The sequence below is a fragment of the Petromyzon marinus genome, chromosome 58 (genome assembly GCF_048934315.1).
Source record: "Petromyzon marinus isolate PM22_M1 ecotype Great Lakes invasive population chromosome 58, UKy_Petmar_22M1.pri1.0, whole genome shotgun sequence".
Lineage (NCBI taxonomy): Eukaryota > Metazoa > Chordata > Hyperoartia > Petromyzontiformes > Petromyzontidae > Petromyzon > Petromyzon marinus.
This window is the reverse complement of record NC_133724.1, coordinates 10,385,093-10,412,662: the sequence shown is the minus strand read 5'-3', so window position 1 is coordinate 10,412,662 and position 27,570 is coordinate 10,385,093.

The window sequence follows — 27,570 nt, the reverse complement described above, 5'->3', positions numbered from 1 at the left end:
AGCCAAAGACTGCATTTCGCATGCCCAGGGCCTTTTTGAGTTCAACTAACTCCCGATGGGATTGCACTCAGCCCTGGCCACATTCCAATGGTTGATGGAGCTAGTGCTAGCGGGCCTTCAATGGGATGCGTGTTTGATTTATCTCGACGATGTCATCGTGTTTGGACGCATGTTCGAGGAGCACCTGCAGAGGTTGCGGGCTGTTTTCCTCAAAATGCGGGCTGCACAATTGAAGTTTGAGCCACAGAAGTGCCATCTACTGTAGAGATCGATCAAATACCTAGGCCATATCGTCAGCGAATCCGGGATTTCGACGGACCTTGACAAAACTGTGTGCGTGCGCACGTGGCCAACTCCCAAGTCGGTGGGTGAGGTAGGCAGTTTTGTCGGGTTCGCCACTTATTATCGACGCGTTGTCCCCGAGTCCGCCACAATCGCAAAGCCGCTTCATATCCTCATGGCCAAGGGCCGACAGCCTGGTCACCGCGCCTTCCCTTCGGTACCCAAATTTTTCTCTGCCTTTCGTCCTCGATACTGACGCTAGCAATACTGGTATTGGCGCCGTTTTGTTACAGGTGGTGGATGGAGTAGAGCACGTGATCGCATACGGCAATAGGGTGCTCTCTACGTCCGAGCAACGCTATTGCATTACATGCTGTGAGTTGCTGGTGATTGTTTATTTCGTTCAGCAGTACCGGCCATACCTATTGGCAGAAATTCCAGGTGCGATAAGACCACGTGGCCTTGCATGTGCGCGCTGTGTGTTGAGCAGCCGTACGGCCAGCTGTTCCATTGGCTCGAGGTCCTTCAGGACTATGCATTTGAGGTCTCGTATAGAAAGGGTGTCCACCACTCGAATGCTGATGCGTTGTTACGTCTTCCAACAGGTGGTGACGAGGGCATGTGCACATCAGGCGTGGGATGGTGCAGGCCCGCCGGCTCGGCTCCATCCCGGGAGGTCGTCGCTGCATCCGATGTTGCACACACGGATGCAGCTGACGCATGTAACTACACGTTCGGTCTCTCCAACTCCAAGTGGGAGCGACTCCAGGTCGAGGATGTCTCATTGTTAGCCATCAGACGCTGGGTTCACGACTCCGCAGAGGGCGACAGCCAACGACCGTTAGCCACGGTCATGCTGAGAGTGGGCATCCTTATGCGCTGGGATGCAGAATTACTAAAGTGTAACGTCGTGGTCCCCACCATCCTGTTGGGTAGGTTGGTTTGGGCAATGCACGGATGTCTTATGCATTTAGGGGTCGCGAAAACCCTGTCCACCCTCCGCCTGAACTTCTTCTGACCTGGCATGGTGGCGGACGTCCAAAATGTGCTTAGAGGATGCACCGCATGTGCCCACCAGAAACCTCCACCGAAATTGGCATGCCCCCTCTCAAACCCATTAGTGTATCACAGATGAATGAACTCGTTGTGCTTGACATGCTGGGTCCGTTCCCCGCCACCCTGTGGGGTAGCAAGTATCTGCTCGTGGGGGTAGAGTACCTTTCTCGGTGGCCGATGGCCTGGCCGGTGCCGGACCAGTTGGCAGCCACCATTACAGACGCCTTTCTCCATGGGTACGTTCTGGATAAGGGTGTCCCAGAACGCCTCCTTAAGGACCAAGGCAGAATTTTTTTGTCAAAACTGCTTAAGGAGGTGTGTGACCTATTGGGCACTAAAAAGATCCGCACTTCGCCCTATCATCCGCAGACTGACGGCATGGTGGAGCCCCTACATAGGATGCTCACATCCATGCTATGCCATCAGGTTAACGAACAACAGACCGACTGGGACTTACTTATTCCAGGGGTCGTGGCCTGTTGGAGGCTAGGGAGGCCTCCCGTGGGAACTCGGCTTTGAAGAAATTGGCCAACGAGTGGTAGGTGGGTGCCCGGGAGGCTGGGACCAAATGGGCAGTCGGGGATAGGGTGTGGCTTCATTGCCCCCAGGTTCCCGTAGAGACGTCCTCTAAGCTCCACAAACCATAGCGGGTGCCAGTGGAGATTGTAGAGGTAAAAAACCCACAGAGCGTCCGCATACAATTCGGTCAAAGGCGCTGGTTTGTACATGCGTCGCGCCTCAAACCGTTTTGTCGGCCGGACGACGCTCATTCATCTAAAATCCCTGGGGGCTGTGTCTCCGGTGTGCCCAACGAGCCGAGGTGCATGTCCACTGGAACGATGCCGCAGAGATGCTCCGCCTCTTCCCCCTCAGGGTCGCAGCTACTGAGGTCTGGGGAGCCGCCGACCACGTCGCTGGTTTCGGTGCAAGTCAGGGGCAGACAACCATCATCGGGTCCTTCCTCTCCGGTCGGGTGGCCTTCTCCTTCGCCACCTGGAGAAGGGCCGTGGGCCTCAGGCCAGCCTTGTCACGTGCCGGAACCACCCTTGGAGGCCTCCCCCAACACGGCGGGGGGCCCGGCGACGAGGACGCGCTCGAAAACTGGCCGCTTCCGTTAACTCTCACCAGCACGCCACCATTCATGCACGCCATCGGTTGGCGGTCCCGCTCGAGAGCCGGAGTGGGGGGGGGGGGGGCGGACCCAGCCCCAGCCCCGTTCTGTGCTCGTGGGGGGGGGAAGGCATGCATGCGGCTGTGGGACGGGGCTGGCTGCCGGGATGGCGGATCACCCCTTGAGATTGCCGTCCCTTCTTCTTTATCTCACGGCTCTTGTGTTGTGTTGTTGGGGCGCGTCGTTTGGGGTTATTGTTACACTTATTGTTCAGGTTACATTGGGGCGGCGCCTTGCTGTGAAATTGGCTGTGAGACGAGGAGTTTTTGTTTGGGGTTGTTGAAAATTTTCTCCTCTACACTTTCCATTTGGGGTTTCACAGCTAGGTCGGCTGAAATTTTATAAATGGGGGGGTAGCATAGAGACAGATGTCTCTGTGGGTCGCGCCAGTTACAGTGCTAGAGGGGCGCTGAGCGCCGGGTGCCTTGATTGGACGAGCTAAGGGCACGTGACCAGAAGCAGGCCTCGATTGGATGAGCTAAGGGCACGTGACCGGAAGCGGTGCCCGATTTGACGAGTTAAGGACACGTGGCCAAAAGCGGTGCACGTGACCTGCAGTGGTGTCGTGATTTGAGGAGTTAAGGACACGTGGCCAGAAGGGGGGTGCCGGTCTTAATATAGCAAGGGGCGGGGCCGGGGCCAAAGGATAAAGGGGGACCATAAGGGGAATTCGGCGCTAGAACACACGCACATAGTGACAGGCCTAGGAAGTTAGCCACACTTAGCAACATAATCCGGTGTATAGTGAATTGTTTCATAAATGCGTTACCTCATACAACAGTGTTTGTGCGCCTCAGTTGACATACACTACACACATACGGTCGCAAATACTTACAATAGCCACCATTCGGAACTCATTGGAGGTAATGGAACCACAACGCTTGTGCCAGGTTAGGCACACTTTAAAGCCATGTAAAGTGTTGAAGGCTCACTGGCAGCTCATGGGACAGACTCAGGTGTTATTGCTTAAAGGAGATAATAATGATTGTCTAAGTTTATAAAGCAATTTTATTAATGGTAAATTAGCTCACAAGGTGCTCGACAGAGCTAAATACAGAAACACTATTTAATACAAGAGAGTAAAATTTAAATAAAAGCACACAGGCTAGTGATTAAACGAGACCAAATTATATCCCATCGTAAAAGAAACACCACAAAGAAATATTAAGGAAGTGAAAAATCCTTTAACAACAGATGCATCTTTAAGCAGAATTTGAATAGGCCGAGAGACTCGGTAGTGGTAAATGTGAACTTCGCAACCAAGCAAAAGGCCCATCAGATGGAGATTTGACCTCGGCATGTAACGCAGACCGGAATGAGAAAACTGGAGAAATCTAGCTGGAATGTAGGGATGTAAAATGTCTACGAATAAATTATGGAGCAGCGTCGTTGGAGAGTCTTGTAGGTAATGAGGAGGATTTTTAACTGCACCCGACACTTTACTGGCGGTCAGCGAAGAAATGCGAGTACAGGAGTAATGTGCTCAGTTATACGTGCAGAATGTGCGACTGAAAATGTGGTACTTCTTGGATAAAGATTATTGTCCTCAACAACAATGCCCAATGCCCACCACCACCCAACACCACTCCCTTCCCTTTCCCAAGTGCCCACTGCTCCTCTCACCCTTTCCTTTTAATTCTTTCCCCCTCTCCAATCTCCACCGATCCCTTCTAACCAATCCATCTGCTCCCCTTCTAATTGCCTCAATGGACCCCTTTTCCTTTTCCCGTCTTCTCCTTCTTTCAAACCTACCGACCAATCACCATCTGGCAAGCCAAATCACAAGGATCATCATCATCATCCTTGTGTAGAAGCGCCCCCTTGTGGCGGTTATGGTGTTTATGATATCCATCTCACTCCCATGTCCTCCTAAGAAGCTATCCAAGGATGTCTAACATCCTTACACGTGTATGGGTAAGCACTCTGGAGGCCGCATTCTGCACGTGTTGGAGCCGATTTAACGGCTTGGTGTGGGTGCCAGGAAAAAATGCATGGCAGAAGTCGATGCGAGAGGAGACAAAGGCGTGTATCCAGCTTCTCGGTATTTAACAGGAGGAGGATGAGGCGCAACCTAGCAATGTTTTTGATATTAAAGAAGTTAACCTCAGTAACCTTGTTAATGTCTTTTACAAAGGTTAGTGGGAGATCAAGGATAACACCAAGACTGCAAATGTCCTGAACAGCGTGGCCATCGACCATCCTGCTGACAGAACCAACCCTGGGACATTTTTTGTGGAGATCAAACAAGCAGCACCTCAGTCTTGTGACCATTTAGCTGGAGGAAATTAATTAGTATCCAAGCCTTGATTGTCATTAAAATGGTGGAGCCAGACAGGGGAGTGCGGAAGCAGAGCGCGGGAGAGGTGTGAATAGAAGTTTGGAGCCAACGATGTGTGTTCTGTGTACGTATACTTCAAGCTCCAACACCATATGTTAGATGGTGTCAGAAGTGGGGGGTCAACACCGGGGCTGTGCAGCACAAATCCTCGAGCTGTTCGAAGCTTTCTGGAATGTCTATATACAGAACAGAATTGGGCCAGGAAAATAACTCTGGGGGTGCCAAAGGAGCAGAGCACATATTAGAATTTTGCCCGTCCAGGCTGACAAACTGGTTTAATTCAGTTTGGTAAGAGGCAAACCAGCTCAGGACAGAGCCAGAGATAACCTTCAAATCGTTCGAACAAGGTGGAATGATCAATAGAGTCAACGATGACACTCTATGCAGGCCTGCATCAAGCAGCAACTAGCAGGTCATTCACAATCTTCTCCAGGGTAATTTCCATGCTGTGACCAGGCCTGAAACCAGACTGGAAGGGATCATTGAGGAGCAAATTATATTAAAGCTGCCTGGCGACTGCATGCTCGAGCACCTTGGAGAGATGGCAGCTTTTAGAGGAGACGGAGTCAATTAACAGGGTCATTGGGATCACGAACAGGCTCCGCAAGCAAAGGGAGTGATAGAGCATTTGCAGAGATAAGGGACAGTACGCGAATTAAGTTAATTGTTGGGGAATATTGGTGACAAATACGGCAAGCAATGGAAAGGTGACACATTAACTCAAAAGGAAGGGGATTGAGAAAGCAGTGGGTAGGTTGCAGTGAAATTAGATGAACATTGGTGGGGGGTATGGGTTGTCAGGATGGTAGACTGAAGCAGCTATTAAGCATAAAGGTAGATAGTGTTCGTGCACATCAATAATCCTATTATATCTTTACAATATGGGCATTTCTTCAGTACAGCCATGGGACGCTCTTTGAACTATGCGGCCAGAACTATGTGAAATAATGTACAGGACAGAGAAATCCTTTTTGCACCCCAAGGTGAACATGACATGCTCACCATAATTTAGGTCGTCAATGTTAGTGAGAAGAGGATCAGCTACCATGAAAGCATGAATAGCCCAAAGATCGGGCCTTTGATAATGTCATAAGCCTTGACCAGGTCAAGAAAGAGATGTTGCTTCTGCTAAAATTCCACAAAATTCAAATGTGGTTCCGCTTCTTAAAAATGGGGGGCACCAAGGCATTATCCCAATCGTGCACACCTGATGTTTACACACCACACCAGTTACTTATTTCAAGCTAAGTCGACCTATAGTGGGCCCAGAACCGGTTCAAATATTGGTCACTAATGTTGGTCACGAATGGGAGTTGAACGCAAATAGCTGAGTTTGTAGTGGAGTGCGCTAACCACTGCTTCACCCTGTAGTGCACATGCCCACTGAGTTAAGGTTCCTGGGATTTTCAAGCCTCCTGGTGGACATACTGGCCATCTGATGAGGATGATTAATTACATTTTTGCCGCTATCCAATGCGTATTCCCCACAGCTAATCTGCCCATCCTCCTACTCAGTAAAACCATACACAGTAAAACCATATACTTTTATTAATTCATCCCCAATCACAGAAACTTCAACTTTGGATTCACGAAATACCGTTGTCTTTTTGTAATTCGAGAGAGAAATTATCTACTGCAACTCTAAAGGGGAGAGCTATCAATTCATTGCGATAGTCGCACTATCTCATGGATAGGAACGGCCGGGTAATGTTTTTAATAATACTAATTGACATAAAGTGCAATTCATCCAGGGATCTCAGTGCGTCATGCAAGAAGTTAGGAAATATGAATACTGTGAGGTCCGGAGTCCACTGGTCATACATGGGAAGTGTAGGCCAGAAGAACACGACTTTAGAGATGACAGGGCCACCTTAGAAACATGTGTGTTAAATAAGAATGATTGGTCATATGCTTAGTTCTTTCGGTAAAGTCACGTTGAAGGGAAACAATAAAATAATAAAATATATATAAAACAATAAAAAAATCTCACGACGTTTTATATATATTTTAGATATATTTTATGATTTCATTGTTTCCCTTCAACGTGACTTTACCGAAAGAACTAAGAATATTAATTACTGCAGTCACAAAAGCTTTAAATTAAAATGATTGGTCAGTTAATACGCCAAGGTTATTAACCACTTTCATGAGACAAGTGTGTTCATTCTTCATTTCCAGTTTAAATGCCTGAGAGAACACTAGCTATTCTGGGGATCTGGTGAGTAAAATATTGGTTTTGATTACTTTGAGGTGTAGGTAGTTCTGGTTCAACCATGGCTTTATTAATGATAGTGAAGTGGTGATTCGTGAGTCGGCTGTCGTGGATGGGGGAGAGGTGGAGATATATATGTCGTCTGCATAACAATTATACATCAGTTCAAGGTGTTTTAAGCAGCGAACCCAGAGGTGTTCGGTAAATGTTGAAAACAAGAATCCGAGGACGGAGCCCTGCGGGACCATACAGGACTGGTTCAACGGTGGATGTGAGGTCACTTTTAAAATCATTCGGTTTAGGTTCATAAAACGGAGTGAAACCAAATCAAGGCTGAGTCATACATTTCCATAAATGATTCAAGTTGATGGAGGGAAAATTAGATGATTGATGGAATCAAATGTAGCACTAAGATGAATGACTAGTGTAGGTTTTTCAATCTTACATTTATTTTACAAATCTAGATTGAAAACTAATTCATGTAGAACAGCTTTTTGTATTTTGTTTGTTGTCATTCACCCACACCTCCCATTAGCACGGTTGGCTACGTATGGTGCGAAACACGTTAAACATACATAGTGAGTCCCTTGTCGGGCAACTGAAGGAGGTAATTCGCTACTTGAACCAATGCTGTCTCCATGATGTGGCACACTCAGAAGCCGGATTTAAAACGATCGACAGCGTATTCAAGGACTTTCAATAGGATTGGGGGATTGAAAGTTAGAGCACCCAGATCTAAAAACATAATTATATCATAGAGAACTTGCATGCCATCACAGATGTATTACATTCAAAATTAAATCCTATCTATTTAGAGGTTAATTATTTGGAAAACTAAATTGACAAGAGTTATCACTATGCAGAAGTGGATGCTAATTTATAGAACGTTATTAAAGCATGAGCATTGCTTTAAACGCCCAGCGTGTGAGTTTAGGCAACACTGGGTTTGCATTTGCTTAAATGGCATGTTTGATTTGCTGTTGTATGAATTTATATTGTTTTCTTTGGTTCTTTCGGTAAAGTCACGTAGAATGAGAATAAAATAATAAATTGATAAAATAAAATAACACAATAATATTCTCACGACGTTTCGGCCACAACACAAGCGGCCTTCATCAGGTGAAGGGGACGAGACTGTCTGGAGGACAGCGCTGGAGTGAGAAAGCCACGCTGAGATCACGACCTTTAAGCTGTGTGAGAAGAAACAAAGCGCCTTGACAAAGGAATTAGCATATCATTTAGCATTGAAATGGCTGAGTGATTAGCTTGTGACTGGTCACAGAAAAGGCTATGTTAAAGTTAAAGCATACACATCCGCAAAGGCACCCCTTGACAAAGGAATTAGCATGACCCTTGACAAGGAATTAGCATGACCCTTGACAAAGGAATTAGCATGACCAGTCACAAGCTAATCACTCAGTTATTTCAATGCTAAATTCGCCTAGTTATTTCAATGCTAAATTCTCCTGTTTGATTTGTACTAGGTGCCTCGGTGAAGGTATATGCTCTGACTTTAACATAGCTATTTCTGTGACCAGTTACAAGCTAATCACTCAGCTCTTTCAATGCTAAATTCTATGCTAATTCCTTTGTCAATGAGTGCCTCGGCGGATGTGTATACTTTAACTTAGCTATTTCAATGCTAAATTCTATGCTAATTCCTTTGTCAAGGGGTGCCTTTGCGGATGTGTATGCTTTAACTTTAACATAGCCTTTTCTGTGACCAGTCACAAGCTAATCACTCAGCCATTTCAATGCTAAATGATATGCTAATTCCTTTGTCAAGGAGCTTTGTTTCTTCTCACACAGCTTAAAGGTCGTGATCTCAGCGTGGCTTTCTCACTCCAGCGCTGTCCTCCAGACAGTCTCGTCCCCTTCACCTGATGAAGCCCGCTTGTGTTGTGGCCGAAACGTCGTGAGAATATTATTGTGTTATTTTATTTTATCAATTTATTATTTTATTCTCATTCTACGTGACTTTACCGAAAGAACCAAAGAAGATGAATCCTTGCAGTCACGAAAGCTTTAAATCGAAAACTTATATTGTTTTATTAACATATCACTCAATTTGCTAGTTTTATATGAAACAAGAAAAGTACATAGGAGTGTGGCAGGGAGGTGTGAGTTCTTGGCTATTGTCAGCTCGTCCCATATAAGATAAACTCTGGAGGGTTGCAGGCAAGGCTGACGAGTCAGATGCCGTTTACAACCTGCAGTCTGAGGTGTAATCTAAAATGGCCCCTCAGGATAGCTTCATCCGATGGGTGAAATAAATAATTATTTCAAGAACCCAATACACAACGAAAACATTAAAGAGGGAAATAAATGTCACGAGCGTGCAACAAACTCGGAGCAAAACGTCCTCATAATGTACCAACTGGAGGCACTTAGGCTCACTGCCCCTACCACCATATGGGCAATAATAGGGAAAAGCAGATTTGCCATGCCCAAGTTTATCATTCTTGTTTTTTTCCCTAGGATCAACGGTCATCATGTTTACAGAAATGGTGTTAGTGTCGAGAGACCATCCCCTCCCCCTGGCCCCCATTATTCTGGCTATTCATGTTGCGTTTAGCAGATATTGGGGCCTGTTGTATATATATAAAATACCTTTTTCCCAAAAAATATATTAAGAATAATTCTGCCCATTTTAAAAATAATAATAATAATCAATCGCGTGCAGCATGGGGCATGAAATGGTGAGGCACAGCCCCAGCCCTCACACCCTAGCTGCCTTGCCACATTAAATCAACTGGAGGAAGTCATGAAGAGCTAATAAATAATAAACTCCGGGGCGAAGGGAGGTTAATGAAAATCTGGGAAATCGCCAGATTGGCAAAGGACCATATGATACGACCTCCACGGACGTTTTGGACAGTTTCACAAACAAATCTCCAGACTCGCTGGCGCGGGAGGAACAACCTGGTCTCAAATCGAAACTTGCTGACACGGTCGTTGCACCACCCCATTCAGATCTCCACGGACGCAGAGCAGGGGCAATCGGACATTACAACTGGCGTTTTTTTTACAACGGTAAAGTTCGAAACTTAGCGACAAGAATAAATCGACATTATAGACTGCCAGTACACTGTCAGATTAATAACCAGACTGCAGTCTACATTCGTGGCTTTATTATTACTTATTTTACTCTTATTCTCTTATTATATCTTTCTATCCACGTGACTTTACCGAAAGAACCAAAGAACATGAATTCCGGCAGCCACGAAAGTTTAAGTCAAAACTTAGTTCTATCTCCAGCTCAGGATATCAAAATATAACTCGAGAATGAATGCACGGATCCCTGGATATAGACGGGGAACAAAGGTTAATAAAACCCTCGGAATACCTGTGGTAACAACTATGGTAGATCACAAATCTTGGTTAAACATAAACCGAATAAAAATTATGAAGTATTAGACTGAGGGTCATCCAGAAGAAATACAATGCGAAACACACGACCAAGAAAATATGTATTCCGTAGGATCACAGCCTCACCAACCGCCTTTGTCTTCCAGGAGCCGACACAACACATGATAGCAATAAATTGCGTATGAAGGGAAGGCCTCTCCTTGAGATAGCAGACACCACAAAGGCGGGTGGGGGAACGCAAACAAAAAAACATAAACATGGTGACGGAAAGCAGACAGTCAAAGGTCAAAAGGGGGGGGGGGGGGAGCAAACAGGCGGCTGTGGCCACGGGAGGAGAATGAGAGAGAGGGCATCTGTTTTCTATTTTCGCAAGAGACGCATAGAGGGGAGAGAATTTCACATATAATCAAAGACAGATCATGCAACTTAGTCTGCAAGGGGCAGGCCCCGGGGCATGGCCTTGAGATCAACCATGGGGTCGTGTCTCGCAGAGAGAAGGGACGATGTATTGTTAAGAACTGAGTTTGGCATGGACTGGCAGAGTATTGCTGAAAGTTGTATTCCACATTTACAGTGAGGGAAAGAAGTATTTGATCCCCTGCTGACTTTGTTCGTTTGCCCACTGACAAAGAAATGATCAGTCGATAATTTTAATGGGAGGTTTATTTGAACAGTGAGAGACAGAATGACAACAACAAAATGCAGAAAAACGCATGTCAAAAATGTTATTAATTGATTTGCATTTTAATGAGGGAAATAAGTATTTGACCCCTCTGCAAAACATGACTTAGTACTTGGTGGCAAAACCCTTGTTGGCGATCACAGAGGTCAGACGTTTCTTGTAGTTGGCCACCAGGTTTGCACATATCTTAGGAGGGATTTTGTCCCACTCCTCTTTGCAGATCTTCTCCAAGTCATTAAGGTTTCGAGGCTGACGTTTCGCAACTCGAACCTTCAGCTCCCTCCACAGATTTTCTATGGGATTAAGGTCTGGAGACTGGCTAGGCCACTCCAGGACCTTAATGTGCTTCTTCTTGAGCCACTCCTTTGTTGCCTTGGCCGTGTGTTTTGGGTCATTGTCATGCTGGCATACCCACCCACGACCCATTTTCAAAAACACCCCAAAGCATGTTTCCACCTCCATGTTTGACGGTGGGGATGGTGTTCTTGGGGTCATAGGCAGCATTCCTCCTCCAAACACGGCGAGTTGAGCTGATGCCAAAGAGGCCATTTTGGTCTCATCTGATCACAACACTTTCACCCAGCTGTCCTCTGAATCATTCAGATGTTCATTGGCAAACTTCAGACGAGCATGTATATGTGCTTTCTTGAGCAGGGGGACCTTGCGGGCACTGCAGGATTTCAGTCCTTCACGGCGTAGTGTGTTATCAATTGTTTCTTGGTGACTATGGTCCCAGCTGCCTTGAGATAATTGACAAGATCCTCCCGTGAAGTTCTTGGCTGATTCCTCACCGTTCTCATGATCATTGCAACTCCACGAGGTGAGATCTTGCATGGAGCCCCAGGCCAAGGGAGATTGACAGTTCTTTTGTGTTTCTTCCATTTGCGAATAATCGCACCAACTGTTGTCACCTTCTCACCAAGCTGCTTGGCAATGGTCTTGTAGCCCATTCCAGCCTTGTGTAGGTCTACAATCTTGTCCCTGACATCCTTGGAGAGCTCTTTGGTCTTGGCCATGGTGGAGAGTTTGGAATATGATTGATTGATTGCTTCTGTGGACAGGTGTATTTTATACAGGAACAAGTTGAGATTAGGAGCACTCCCTTTAAAAAGTATAGACTGATAATTTCTTTGTCAGTGGGCAAACGTACAAAATCAGCAGGGGATCAAATACTTTTTTTCCCTCACTGTATCTTGGTGTTTTGAGTAGCTTGCAGAATCAAGGATTGCAACAAGTTATATTGTACTAAGCTATCAGACTAGATTCTAGATTTGAAGCTTTCGTGACTGCAAGGATTCATACTCTTTGGATTTTTTCGGTAAAGTCACGTAGGTAAAATAAAATCAATTAAATCACGACGTTTCGGATGCAACACAAGCTTCCGTCTTCAGGTAGAACAGTCACAGCAAAATAGCTGTATCAAGTGAAGAGCTCTGAGATACCCGAGATTATATACAGGTTAGGGGGGGGGGGGAGCCGGGACGGGACGTGGGTTGGGGGGAGGGCTAAGTTAAGCCGCCTTTTGTTATGCTGCAGGGGGTTCGAGGGAAGCGATGGCGCACTACACGAAAACCCACTTGACTAAATGGAAATGGCTGTACAATTATAAGGCAGCTAAAGTTTGACTTGGTTGATGACATCTTTCAAATGGTTGCTCAATTTAAAACCATCCTCTCGGTTGAAGTTGTGTCTATGTGTGTATATCTGGATAGCTTCATGGACAAATCTTTGGTAATAACCGGGAGGCTTGCAGAGTACTTTGGTATCGGAGAAAGCAATGTCATGAGAACCCGCTGTGTTGAAACAGTGATCAGCTACGGCCGAAGAATTCGTTCTGACGTGTTTCAAATTTGATTTGTGCTCGCGAATTCGGTCAGAAATATGTTGTTTCGTCTCCCCGATATAGCAGTCACCGCAGGTACAACTCAATTTGTAAACACCGGGGCACTGTACGTCAGGAATGACATCCTTTACGGATGGGATCAGATCACGGATTTTGTGTACTGTATTGAACCGGACCTGGATCTTGTGTTTGTTTAGAATTTTGGAAATCATTTTGGTAACGCCTGCTATGTATGGCAACGTTATGATTTTGATTGGAGTGTCAGGTGGTTGTTTCTGTATGGTGAGAGAAACAGCTTGGCGGATAATACGGTCAGAGTATCCGTTCATCTTGAGGGCCAGATGTACATGTTTAATTCACTGGCAAGGTGGTGTTGGTCAGAAATGAAATGAGCCCTATGGTATAATGTTTTGATGGGATAATTCTTTTGAGCCGGGTGGTGGAAATCAGGCTTCAAGTAGGAATCTGTGTGGGTGGACTTCATGTAAACAGAATGTTCCAAAGAGCCATCAGTCCTCCTGTTCCACCTGAAGACGGAAGCTTGTGTTGCCTCTGAAACGTCGTGATTTAATTTATTTTATTTTACTTACGTGACTTTACCGAAAAAAAACAAAGACTATCAGACTTGATTTGAAGCTTTCGTGAATGCATGAATTCATACTCTGGTTATTTCGGTAAAGTCATGTAGATAGAAAAAATAATAAAAGAAAACACGACGTTTCGGTCGCAACACAATGATTTTCACTCACCCACCCGGTTGTTGTCGTCCGATTACTAATTCGAGCGCCTTTACCTGCTAATTTCTCCAGCCCCACCCGTCCCTGCACGCCACAAACCCTCCCCCCTCTCCCCCCTGTGCTAGCCCCCACCCTTCCCTGCATGCTACAAACCCCCCCTCTCCCCCGTGAACTCCTACAGCCACGACTCGACAAAACTCCCCCCCCCCCCTCTCGTACCTATATGAAACTACAACAGCAGATAATTTTCTCACCTGAAGACGGACACTTGTGTTGCGACCGAAACGTCGTGTTTTCTTTGATTATTTTTTTCTAACTACGTCACTTTACCGAAAGAACCAGAGAGTAAGCTATCAAAGTTGTGTAAGCGGTGTGCTAATACAATTTACAAGTTTTGAGAGCGAGTGATCCAGCCAGCGACGAGCAGCTCACAGCAGGAGCCCTCTTGGAAGAAGGGCGGAGAGCACGAAAGTTGAGCAACGACAAGGCGCAGCCCTGAAGGGTGGGAGAGGCACCAGAGTGCCAGCGTGAAGCTGGCAGCTGCCCGCCAAATGAGAGAGAACGGAGCAGTGGAAAGAGCCTGAGCCAGTGCAGCCCTGAAGGAGGGCGGGAGACACACCACCGGGTGTCTGCGTGAAGCTGGCAGCTTCACAATAAAGGAGAGAGCACGAAGCAGTGGAGAGAGCATGGAGACAGCTGGCGCAGCCTTATGTAAGGGCGGGAGAGGCACAACCGGGTGTCTGCGCGAAGCTGGCAGCAGCAAGCAAAGGGAGAGAGCACGGACCAGTGGAAAGAACCTGACCAGCCGCCTGTGAGGAAGAGAAGAGCGCCAGCGAGAGCGCCGTGGGTTCGACCCACACACACCGGCAAGCATCAGCTGGGAACCAAGACAAGAGTGAGGAACCGCGACCAGCGGACGAGCTGCAAGTGCTTTCTGACGACGAAATCATCGCGCACCACCGACGGCGAGCATCGCGCCAACTCAACCAACCAGCAGTAGAGAGAGCTGGTAACGTCAAGAGGAAGGCTGTTGGTGCAGGCAAGAGCGCCGTGTGTTCAATACACACACACACGTCGTCCCAGCGGCCCTGCTGCGAACCCAAGGTATTTTCAGTTCAAGGAACGCTGTACCGCGTAAGTCGCCAAGTCAAGAAGTAGCAAATAAGACAGACACAAACACACATAACGCGCATATCGGGACTAATAAGATTGTTCCAAAAAGTTATCATTGTGTTTCAAGAAGGATTGTCGTTCCAAGGTGGTGCGTTAAATATCAGCTGATCGTGCATTGCTGCCCCTTTAGACACATGTTTCTTTATTACCTTTCGTATGAATATTGTCACATTAATTTTTAAGGACTTTTTCCCATCGCCGTGTATGCTCGCTTTACTATGAGGAATTAGCTGATTGTTCTGTTACCCAGTTTAACAAACGTAACCATTGAGGGTTAAATGTATGGATCAATGAGGAGGACATCTCCAGGAGTACTGTGTTGGCATTCCCAGAATGTTATGTTTTTTTAGATATTAAAGTTGCTTAATACAGAAGAGTCTGAGTGGTGCCTTCCCAAGTTCATGAATTTTGAGACCTGACTTAAACACACTAAAACATAATCATCAGTAAAAGTTCAAGCGAGAATCATTGTATAATCCTGATTGATAAGTCAACCCGAGACAACGGAGCCGAGCCTAATTAGCACACTTACATACACTTCCATAACTTCATACAATTACACCTCCTTCATTTTATTATCCCGAATGATAATACAACCCGAGACAACGAAGCCAAGCCAAATTATCAAAAATAAAAAATAGCATAATTACATACACTTGCATAACTTAATGCAATCACACCTTCCTAATTAGCATAATGCATAATTAGCTTAATTACGTAAAATTACACATTGTTCAATTTTCACTTAATTTTATTATTTTTATCGCTTTTCAAGACCGAACACATACAACAAACCACAAGCCTCATACTCCAATTCCTTCCCTTTCGGTTTATGGCTAAGGTGCTCCATTCCCACCAAGCCCTGTGACAGAGTCCCCTGGAATATGGTTCAAGATCTTTCCAATTGGCCGGGATGGTTTTCTTTGCGACAGTTTAGCAGGTTTGGAGCAGTGCATGCTGATATTTTAATGCCTCTCTTGGTTTCGAGCCCCACAGAGTTGATTCCACTGAGGGGCTCAGCTCTGTGCTGGAGACCTGATTAAAATAGTCTGTAATATTATGGTAAAATGATGAGATATCTGAGCACGTGCAGAAGGCATGTAGGTATGTCTGTACCGTGCCCTACGGACATCTAGGGCAGTCTGGGGAGGAATTGGTGAATTTGTCACTCCTGTTATTCGTCAGGTAGGCCCCATGCATGAATTTGAACTGAATGGATATTAGTGGCAGAGACCTCCGGCCTGCTAATGGGGTCGGCCATATCTGAGTCCACTTCTGGTGGGGATGTCTTGTACCAAGAAGCCTTTCCCAACGCTTTCTAGTTTTGGGTCGTATCCAGTTCCCCTCTCCATCAATCAGGTGGTTGGTCTCCACCAATCTGTATTTTTCCCTTTTGTCCCCCAGCCAATGCAGGATGGGATGAGAGCGCTGGTCCAAGTTCTTGACTGGGGCTTTGGTAATGATATCCCTGATCTCTAGATATTCAAATAAATGTGTCCATGGGATATCTTAGTTTGCCCACAACTGCTCGAATGACTGCACCTTCCCTTCCTTGGTCAGGAGGTCCCCTGTTCCAGGCCTATCACTTTTCAACTCGGCTAGTTAATCCCCATGCCTTTTATTTTCAATGAACGGTGGCCTCCAAAAGGGATTTTATGTATAAAGGTGGGAAAAGAGATTGGCCTGTCTTTGTATATGTCGTAAGGTGTTAGAAACCTCTTCTTGGTTCTTTCGGTAAAATCACGTAGAAGGGAAATAATAAAATAATAAAGCATAATAAAATACAATTCTCACGACGTTTCGACCACAACACAAAAAGCCGCCCTCAGGTGAAGAAACAGAGCTGTTGGAAAGACAACGCTCCAATGAACACTTCTAAGCTTGGTAACGTATTTTAAGCTGGGTGGGAGGAGCAGAGCGCCTTGACAAAGGAGTTTACATATCAACAGAATAATTTAGAATTGAAGTAGCTATGTTAATGTGCAAGATTAGCAGGATGTTAAAGTCAGAAATTAGCATGTAACTGGGAGATTACCATCATGGAAGTGGCTATGTTAAAGTCAGAGTTTACATATCAACAAAGGCATTTATTATATTAACGCTAAAGAACTGCAACTACCCAATTATCATACAATAAACCGATGTGAAAAAAACTAGATATAAACTACATCAATATAATCAATGTACTCAATATATTCTCCAATAAGTTGAGCTATTAACATTAAGTAACTGGGTATACACTACACTATATAATGACTACCATATAGTAAACCGATAAAATGTTTTAAATATAATCTACATCAATATCATCAATATACTCAATATACCCTCCAATGGCACTACACTATATATCCAATGGCACTACACTATATAATGACTACCATATAGTGAACCGATAAAATGTTTTAAATATAATTTACATCAATATCATCAATATACTCAATATACCCTCCAATAAGCTGAGCTACGAACAATAAGTCATTATACATCACACTTCTATGTCGCAAAAATGATTATAATATGCCTCCAACTAATCTTTTTTCTTACATCTCACGACTATACCCCGTATTATAAACTGCCATAGACAGACCCCAACATTGAATTATACACTGCGTTACTATACACTACCCTATACTTTAGACTATAATAATATTAGACTTCTAATATTATTAGACTTCTAATATTATTAGACTTCTAATATTATTAGACTTCTAATATTACACTATGTATTATTCTACCAACCCTACTGTATACCACACTGCTGTATATTCAATATACAATTACGATATTACTTTATAAGTTATATTAAACATTACACTGTTATACTATTTATTATTATACACTCTGCTATAAACATTACCATTGACCGTCGCGTGAAATGTACTAAGAGGCAATGTGAGCGAATGGACTGCAGTCTGAATGTCACCGTAAAACACAATCAATCAAAACCTGAAATGGTGTATCACGTCCTTCCAATGGTTACTGAGCCAGAATCCATCTTCTCGGTTGAAATTGTCTCTGTGTTTGTATATGTAGATGGCCTCATGAACGAATCTCTCATGGTAGCCGGATGGCTTGCAGATAACCTCCGTCTTGGAGAAGTCAATGTCATGTGAGCCCACTGAATTATAAGTGATCTGCCACGGCTGAGGTGTTTGTCCTACCGTGTTTCAGGTCTGCTTTATGTTCACGGATGCGGTCCAAGACATGTCGTTTGGTTTCTCCAATGTAACTGCTACCACAGAAGCAACTTAGTTTGTAGACGCCCGGGTACTGTATGTCTGGAACCACATTTTTTACAGACGGAACCAGATCACCGATTTGATCTACTGTGTTGAATCGGACCTGGATCTTGTGTTTATTCAGGATTTTGGAGATCTTTTTTGTGACCCCCGTAATGTAGGGTATGGTGATGGGTTTGAATGGCTCCTCAAGAGGATCCTTCTTCATGGTTGGAGTGATGGCTTTGCAGATTGTGTAGTCGGAGTAACCATTAGCCTTGAGAGCTTGGTGTACATGCTTGAGTTCACTGGCAATGTGTTCCTGGTCGGAGATGCATTGGGCTCTATGGTGTAGAGTTTTGATGAGGGAATTATTCTGGGATGGATGGTGGTGGGAATCCGGTTTTAAGTAAGCATCCTTATGGGTAGCTTTCCTGTAGAACCATCAGGTCTCCTTTTAATTAGGACATCCAAAAAGGGTAGCTTGCCATCTTTTTCGACTACCATGGCAAATCTGATGGCTGGGTGTATGGAATTGATGTGGTTGAGGAATTGGTCTAGAGCTGGCCGGCCATGTGGGCAGATGACAAAAGTGTCATCCACGTACCTCTTCCATAAGGTCGGGCGTAGAGTGGCAGTCTGGATGGCGTCAGTCTCAATTTTCTCCATGAAAACGTTGGCTACAACAACCGGAGATAGGGGGGAGCCCATTCGGGTGCCCTCAGTTTGTTTGTAGAAAGTTCCATTCCAGGTGAAGTATGTGTTGGTTAAGCAGTGTCTCACCAGGGGGGTCATTGATGAACCAAGCCTTCAATGATTGCGATGTACAGGAACTTTGGTGGATAAGGAAACCACATCAAAACTTACAAGCAGGTCATCTGGGGACAGGGAAATACCCTTGATTGTTGATACCAGGTGAGTAGAGTTTAGTACCGCAGAGGTGGTTTTTTCAGTAAAAGGACGCAGGTTTCGGACAAAAAAAACGAGCCAGTTTGTAGGTGGGGGAGTTGATAGTAGAGACAATGGGACGAAGGGGTGTATCTTCTTTACGTATCTTTGGAAGGCCATATAATCTTGGTGGCCTGGCCGCAGAAGGTTTCAACGAGAACTGTTTGGTTTGATCAATTAATGCGGTTGAATCAGAAATGATTTTGTTGGTTTTAATGACGAGGCTGTTGGTGGGGTCTCTTATTATTTTTGTATAGCTGCCATCGTTGAGTACTTCCTGAATATTGTTATATTCTATTTTGTCCATGATGACAGTGACATTGCCCTTGTCGGCTGAGAGGATAACCATGTCATCCCTCTTTTTAATTAAGATCATTCAAAACGCTCATCTTTGCTGATGTTGCTAGCTGGCTTCTTAGCGTTTTTGAGGGTTGCAGCGATTTCAAATCTTCCTACGTCTGCAGCGATGTGACCCAGGCCCTTGAGAGCCACGTCGACATGGGCGATGGTATCATTAACTGGTATGTGTCTAGGTGTGACTGCAAAGTTGAGCCCTTTAGCTAAAACAGATTTTAGACCATCAGAAATAAAACTGTTACTGCGATTAATTACGAATTTGTTAACGTCTAGCTTTTCAGTGTGTGGGTCCGGTTTCTTGTTAGAGAGGAGGTTGAATTTGTAAATCAAGTTGTCCTTACATTTGGTTGACATAGTGGCAGCTGAAGAGGCAGTCATATTGTCTACATGTTCCCAATCCGATGTGGACATTGTTTCCGTCCATGATAAGTGTGATTTGTAGAGTGTCTTGTCTAACTGATCTAGTTCGGTGTGCATAAGTCTGATTTTCTCTGAGATAAGACAATTTAATACACTAGAGTCTATCTTTAGTAGGGGAGAAGTTGATCCCAACCAGTGACCACGGGCTCACAGAGCCTTCCTCCCACTTTTTGCGCTGTCTCTTTTAATGGATTAATCAAGTGCTTAATTACTTGGATAGTGATTACTTTCTGGTACTTAAGGAAGTCTAGGAGGGCCAGGTAAGGGCGTGGTAATCTACTCGTGCTGTTGTGTGGTTCCATATGAAATAGGCAATATACGAGAATAGAGTTGCTTAAAAAAGGTCCTCAGGATGTTGGTGGGGACCATTTTTAAATGGTGTAGGAGCTTCAGCAAGACCATCCTCTTTACTAGGTGGGCCCCATTAGGGAGGGAATATCCATCCACGCCTCAATTGAGATAGTCATCTCCTGGAGTACTGGACCTGTAATTCCCTACTAGCTCCGGGTGCGTGCCTGGTTTATGTATGACCGAGATACTGGCCTCTTTCATGAACCCTGGAAGGCCAATGGTGGCAAACGCCACATTAATGGCCAGCAGTAGCTGTGAGATTCAGGGGACACCAATTTATGTGTATATATAGGTAAACCGTCAGGGCCTGCCACCTTCACCGAAGGAGATAATGCGAGGGCCTAATTTGGTCGTTGTAAGTCCATGTGTCTGCCCAAATCCTCACACAATTGAAGACCTCAATTCTTTAGGGGAATGCTGGTCAAGTCGGCGTCTATTATCTCATTAGCGTGAGAGTCTGAGGTATATAGAGTCTCAAAAGTATTTAAAGCATGCACTGATTTATTTGGCCTTGGTTCGGAGGGAACCATTTTCACTGCAAATAAAGGCAATATGTAAATGGTTCATTTGGGATTGGACCAGTCTTCTAAGGAATTTCCCCGTTGAGGGAGAGGGATCCTGGAAGGGTAGCCTGGCTTTTTAATAGATAGGATATAATATAGAGGCTTGGTCTTTCTAGGACTTTCTCTTGCTCTAGTTTGGTTATGTTTATCTCTTTCACGGCATCTGGTGTTTGTGTGGATTTGTAGTCTTCATGCAAGAAGGCACGTTTCTCTTCCAACACCCTTTGTTTGTTTCTAAGCTTGCAGGCCCCTTTCTCGGTCAATGAGCCCCTGATAAAGGCTTTCAAGGCATCCCAAATGATCATGGGAGATGTTGGGGGATCAGATGCTGAATTTATCACAATTAATTCCTCCATCTCTTTTCTGACCTCTATCCTCAGATTCTCATCCAGGAGACGTTTATCTAGGGACCAAAAGTTGTGCAACACCTCTTCAATGTTGAGAATGAATTGTATCAGCACCGGATTGTGGTCGAAGACCTGTATATCCAAAAATTTGCCCTTCATACGCTACGGGAGAATGGGATTAGAGATCATAAAAAGTATGTGCACCTTGGAGATATGCATATCATCTCTTTCAATGGGGTTAAGGGTTCTTCAGGGGTCCACGAGCTGATGTTGGGACATTATTTCTGTGAGGAGGTTCCTTTACAAGGCGATCGGGTCAGTTGTGGTGACGTGGGATTTGTCTGTTCTGGTGGCATGCGATTAGCACGGTTGGCTATGTACGGTGTGAAAGAAGTTAAACATATATACAAACGTCTAGGGTTGGGTCTCAAACCAAATCTTAGTCCTCACCCACAATTATTTGACTTGTCCTTTTTTCTATTCGAGCAGCGATTGTAGAGACACGTTTAGATTTGATGGGTGGGGGGGAGGGGGATTTTATACATTTAAAAGGGTGACTTTTATGTCCTGTGGTCTGCTCGACAGAAATACGTATTTTCCCGAAGGGTTCAGTATTTGTTGGGTAGGAACACAGTTGACATTTTTATTTGATGAGGATAGCCACTCTGCTGCCAGTGGTGTATGCTGCATGATAGACCTGACCGACCCATCCTCTCTTAAGCTTACTAGCATCGATTTTCCGAAGATACGCTTCTTGGAGGAGGGCGAAACATCCTTTATGTCTGTTTAAAAAGATTAGGAACCATTGTGTTTTGATTGGATGGTTCAGACCATTTACATTTGGTGAGATAATCGTACATTTAATGGCAATAGGGTCACCCACTATCACAGTAGGGGGTCGGGTGAGGGGTGTCTGGACTTGTCCGATCAGACGCCATTCCTGACGGGGATTAGGATTGGTAGGGGCATCCTGTGTTGCCCTCCCTGGGATTGGTTAGACATGTTGTGTAGGGATGTGCGGCGGAAGTAAAACAATGTACAGAAAAGGGAAGAGGGGAAAACGACAAAAAGGGCCCAAGACCAAGCCCCAACAGAAAATGTTCACGGACTCTCAATGAGACCCAAGTGCAGCCTCGATTTCCGGACCCAATTGTATGTATTACACACAGCGTGGGTGTACGGTACTTTTTTCTGGAATATTTTGATGTTTTTTCCTGGATTTTCTGTTTGCACAGTCACATAGTCACTTTGAGATGTTTTCTTGTTCATGTTTTGTTTTTTGTTGCGGTTGCACCGGATTCAAGAGCCGAATGGCTCACAGGGCTATACCAAATAAATGAAACTGATATGAAATGTAAAGCCACAGTGGCGAGATGTTAAATACCACGCCTGGCATGCAGGAGGTCGTGGGCTCGAACCTGACTGACGCCGATATTTTTGGAGTTTGCATGTCTTTCTGCCCATGATCACGGGGAGAGAGACGTTATGTTGATTCCACATTTAGAATCAACATCACGCGTTTAGAGTATTTGGCTGCTATACATTTACACATGATAAGCCACTTTGTTGAACTATCATCTGTGGCCCGGTCACTTATTAAAAGAGCTATATAGCGATAACTGAGTTGGGCCTGTGGATGGCTGGCAGGATTAACCAGACTTGTACACCAGTCACGTGGTTAATGGCGACTCGGTTAAAGATTGCTGTGTGTGACACACGTGCTGTTGCATTTGACTGGTTTAGGACCCAAAGGTTGTTTTTGAACGTTATAGAAATGTTCTAGACTTGTTCTAAACTTCAAGCTTGGCTTTTAATTGTAAGTTTGTGATCTATTAAATAGGAGGGGTTTTAGCACTGTTCACTGTAAAGGATGACATACTGCAATTAATACTTGTAATTCTCTAACCCTAATACTGTTTAATACGTAGGCTTTCACGACCAATGTCATCCATAATAGAGGTTTTTGGGTTAGACCGTGTAAATATATGAATGTGTCGTTAAAACCCGCCACCACCCAACACAGTCAACTAGTAAGGGTTGTCATGTAAACAGAACATGCCAATTTGTCACTAGTACAGCACACCGGTGTGTTGGAGAGCCAAGCCACAACATTTACAAACTGAGTACGACGTTTCGCCAGTAATTACAACTAGTTTCATCAGGTGACAGCCAGACTTGTGGAGAAGTTTTACTGTTTCGTTCCTTATATAGAGGCGGAGATGTGTTGACACATCGACGCCTCTATTATGGATACTAATACTGTTTATTCTATAACCCTGCCTATGCATCCAGAATATGACTACTTGCAATGCTATTGAGAATATAACACATGTAAGTTGTACAATGGTGACAAGTACAGTACCTATATTGTACACATACAGTACAGGTAATGGGTGTAAGATACCGATATAATTGGACGGTATAGATAGACATACAGCTTAGGATTAAAGTAATATTCGAATAGTGAAGTGCAAAGGTTACTGTCAGAGACAAAGATGGTTTATCAGTAGTAGAATTGGGTTTAAGATAAACTGTTATTGATTAACCTGACTTGTACACCAGGCACGTGGTTAATCGCGACTCGGTTGAGGATTGCTGCGTGTGACACACGTGCTGTTGCATTTGTAGGGGTGTTGTGGGAAGGTAACACACAGTCACACCTGTAGGGGTGTTGTGGGAAGGAAACACAGTGTGGGAAGGTAACACACAGTCACACCATGGTGGCTACAACCACGTCCGCTATAGCCCCGCCCTCAGTGGTGCATGGGTATAAAGGGCGGGGAGCCAGAGAGCTCGAGGCAGTGTGTTGGGGCCAAGAATGAAGAACCAGTGAAGAAGGAAGACCGGCTAGATAGATCCTGGGACTTCCCTGACCGCTGTCCTTTTGAGGGTCGGCAGGGTAAGCCAGTGGTGCGGCCCCAGAGTCTCAGAGCCGGAGCCCTTTTAAGGGTCGGTCTGGTTGGTGGGGTGCCATGATCTGTGCTTGACGAGGGCCAGATCAGATAGCCTCCTCTAGCGTCTGTAGCGGAGGAACTGGGAGCACAGGAATTAGGCTAGATAGCCTAGGGGGTGTCCCAGCGTGTATGCGGGTGAAGGGGCCGTTACACCTTCCAGTGTAACCCTTGTAAAGCTTGAATAAACAGTGCTGCCTCTACTCCACCGTCTCCGTGTCCCGTGAACCCACTACACATTTTACAGATTTACCACAATAAATGTGTTTGCCCTCGATTTGGAGCACCTGCCCACGTCCTTCATTTCGAGTGTGCAACACATAGACTATCGGGGGAGCAGGCGAGGGAGGAAGGGGGGGCGATTAAAGGAGATGCTTGGAGGGGGGAAAGAGTTTTTTTTTTACGTACAGCGAGGATAGAGAGAAAGGAGACAGAGAGGGAGAGGGTGGGAGGAATATTCATACATTCTTACAAAGCCGGCGCATGTAATTCCAACGAATGGGGGTTGGGGGTGTGCGAAGGAGGAGAAGGGAGAGAAGGCGGTTCAATCCAAGTCTGGTTCTGGAGAGGAAGGAAGAGTGTAGAGGTGCTTGTTCCCCATCTTGCCTCTGAAAGAGGCACGTAGATGGGGGGTGGGGGGATCGTTCTGTTGATTTCACTATCATGCTCTGAACATAGCTTGGCCAGAGAGAGGGGGGGATATAAGACCCCAATCCCTGAAAACATCTCAAGGGTCGCGGTAAACTACACGAGGTTGCAGGAAGGTGCCACAATATGACCCATTTCATCTGCGGTCCAGCGCATTCTTGGATTGGGTCATGTCTCTACCCAATACAATAGCATTTTCCTGTGTCGCGATGCGTCTGGAACCGTCCCCCTTGAAAACGATCCTTTATTGATGTGGTGCGCTAAGCGCCACAAAATCATTCACATGTTCGCCCATCGTGCCTACATTGGAGCCGCGCTATTTTTACAAACTTCATGTCCTCCCTTAATCCCCCGTACCTTGAACATCCCGAGCTTTCCACAAAGAACCACAGTCTCCTCTTCACCACGTGTTTCGAATATAGTTGCCCGCTAACCGTGCCCTACCATACATCTGGGTGAGAGCAGAAGGGAGCCGTCGCTCCTGGGCTATATTTTAAGTCATTCAGGGGTGGTTCGATAAAGGGTGGGGGGTACATTGAGGAGGAAAAGGGAGAGGTGGTTCAATTCGAGTGCCCAGCTAGGGGGGTGAGAATCAGCTAGGGTGGGTGAGGTCAGGGACTATAAAGTATCGGATCCCCCAAATTTGTCTACCTTTGTCATTTGACATCCTTGCCGTCCTCTGCATTCCGCATCTCCTTGGTGGTAAGCGAAAATAATTGGCAGGGGACAGAGTCTCGGGTTATTTGTTTCCATTCAGCAATTTCGATCTTCCCACCAGATATGCCTAATTTATCCAGTCTGCTTTAATCAGCTGCTGATATGAGGTTTCAGGGTTCTTTGGTGCAGAGGGCAGGTGTTTTGTATGCATGTTTTAATTTATTTTGCAACATATGTAGCTAACCATGCTAATCGGAGGTGTGGGGGGGGGACAACAAACTAAACAAAGAAAGTAGTTTTAAAGAAATGGGTTTTCAATCTAGATTTAAACATGCATAATCTAGTTGCTTCCTAATAACGGAAGGAAGAGCATTCCAGATGGTCGCAGATGCACATCTGAAAGCGCACGATGCAGTCACCATCCTTGTTCGATGACTCGCTAAAAGCCGCTGTGAGGATGACCGGAGCTCGCATGATGGTTTGTTTTCCTTAACGAGATCAGCAAGATGTTGTGGTTCATTTGTGGCAAGCACACTGTGTGCAATGAGTGCGACCTTATAATGTATGTGTTCAACAACCGGATGTAGGTAAGAACTCCCTGGGAAGTGCTGTCCTCTACCTCCTTCAGGAGGCCATAGCCTTTTAGTTGGCACTCTCAGCTCTTTGCATCAAGCTTATTGTATGCCTCTTATAGTTCCTTCAGTTTGGTGTCGTGGACTTTGTTCAGTTCCTCCCTGCTCCTCGAATGCAGCCTGGAGAGGCATCGTTATGGCTTCTTGCCTTTTCATCCTCTCGATGATCCTGCTTAACTTTTCGTTGAGGACCCAGAGCAGAGTGGTGTGTTCTGTTTCCTTTGCTGTCCAATTTAACGATCATATTGGGATAATTACTCGATTTTGTGGAGTACGGTTTGTAGCATCCCTCGTGTCCCTCCAGGAGGGGTTCCAGGTCTCTCCTTCATTGGGACAAAACAGCGGGGAGGAGGCCTTGGACTTCTTGCCTGGGGCTTTTTACACTTAGCGCACACGCCGTTGAGCATATACATGGGTGTGCTGGCAGGGTGGAGGAACTGGGGCAAGGGTCACGGTGGACCTCGTGGGGAAGCCACTGGAACCCTCTGGTGGGTTCGAGAAGGGAGGCGCGGCTAGGGTGGAGCCAAGCCACGCTGAGGAGAATATAAGCAGCAGAGAGCGAGAACTCCGGGCTGCCGGTGCTGGGAGTGGACTCGTCTCGTCGTTGCTGTCGTCGTTGCCGCCTTCGTTGTGATCGCCTTTGCCCGGGCATTGCACGGCCGGACAGTAGTTGGCTGTCCCGGTCGACGCCGTCGTTGCAAAGCGGGCAGGGTCGTGTCTAGGCTGGGCTGTACGGCAGCGTGGTCGTGAGAGGGGGGTGCGGAGTTGGTGGCGTGAACTCAACAACAATAAAAGGGGAGGACGGTGCCTCCTGCGACTACCTCATCTTCGACTGAGTGTGTGTGCGACGCACGCCACCCACACGCACCCACAAGCATTGAACAAGAAGGAAGAAGATGTGATCCCATCTGTACAGGATGTGATTCCTGATATGCAATACCCTGGTGTCTACAAACTAAGGTGTGGTTATGGCAGCAGTTACATTGGGGAAACGAAACGACATGTCTCGGACCACGTTCGTGAACACAAGGCGGATTTGAAATACGGTAGGACCAATACCTCTGCCATTGCTGATCATTGTTTTAATGCTGTGGGCTCACACGAAATAGATTTTTCCAAGATGGAGGTATTCTGCAAACCTACCGGCTACCTTCGGAGATTTGTTCATGAAGCCATTCAGATATATAAACACAGACCCAACTTTAACCGAGAATATGGGTACAAACTGAGCCATCATTGGAAGGACGTTATTAACCAGGTAAAGTCTTAACTGACTGTGATGTTTCCATCCTACCTGCCAATGTCAGCTGTTATGTCCGACTCTCTGTATCTCTCTCTTTGGATTGCACTCTCATGTTCACGTCCTTGGATTGCATTATCATGGTGCTAATCCCTCATTAACACTGCTGTTGTGCGCATATGCGGGCATGATTCTCTTATGCGGCAACGGAAGCTCATTCATGCTAATCTCCCTTCCTGATCCCTTTCTCCATAATTCCTCATTAACACAACTGAGGTGCTTGCGTCCGGGTGTGGAATTTCTTTCCAGCTCAGACCCCGCTTGCTTGCCCATCGCCACATATATAGCCTTGATGTAGCTGCTCTCTCGCTA